A 1,128-nucleotide genomic window follows, 5' to 3' on the forward strand; every position below is an offset into this window, starting at 1 on the left:
AATTCATATTTTAAGAGTATAATTTAATAAAATAATATAAACTATTAATGGTAATAATTTTATATTAAAAACAATTGATTTACACCGTTTATTGACTGAATAACGTGACCCTTTATCACCTACAATGATATATGAAAAATATTTCATGAAGAGTATCACGCCGTTAATTATTTCTAATCAAACTGATTTTAGGAGTATAGTTGTACAATTCATATTTTAGGGGTATAATTTAATAAAATAATAAAAACTATTAATGATAATAATTTTATATTAAAAACATTTGATTTACCACCTTCTATATTAAAGGTCTTTATATTTACGTTTCCATAATTAAGAATAATTATTACCTTCCAACATTTACCAATATACAATCAAATGACCATTATACCCTTTGTTATTAAAATTAAAGAAAAAACGGAAATTTCCTATTGGTCGAAAATGGTTTGCAAAGTTTTCACGAATCGGGCGGTTTGTAATCTAATCCGCCTCTCTCTCTCTCTCTCTCTCTCTCTCTATATATATATATATATATATATATATATATCCACCCTTTTTTGTGCAAACCATACAAACTGATCTCATCCATCTATTTGTTTCATTAAACGAATGAATAAAACTGTTTCACCGTTTATTGAATTAACTCACGTGACTCATTGTCACCTACAATGAAAGATGAATCATTTGACATGTAGTAGTGAACGATATATAAACTATTTCATTAACGGTTATATGTGTAGGATTGGACTCTTAATAATTTTTAATCAAACTAATTTTAAAACTAGGGACACCATAATAAACGATGAAACATATAAAGAATGAAACATTTTTGAAAATTGACTGAAATATTTTAAAAACTAAATACCTTTATTTTCGTAAGTGAAATTTTTTCATGCATAACACGTTTCGAAATACTAATAAATTAAATTCATCAGTAAAATTGTGTTAATGGTCACTATTGAAATGACATTCATTTCATTACTCAAACTACATATATTTGGTCAATGAAACGAAATCAGATTTCATATTATACTCTTTTTACAATTCATATTTTAAGAGTATAATTTAATAAAATAATATAAACTATTAATGGTAATAATTTTATATTAAAAACAATTGATTTACACCGTT

The sequence above is a fragment of the Cynara cardunculus genome, assembly GCF_001531365.2.
Source record: "Cynara cardunculus var. scolymus isolate 2C chromosome LG 2, CcrdV1, whole genome shotgun sequence".
NCBI lineage: Eukaryota > Viridiplantae > Streptophyta > Magnoliopsida > Asterales > Asteraceae > Cynara > Cynara cardunculus.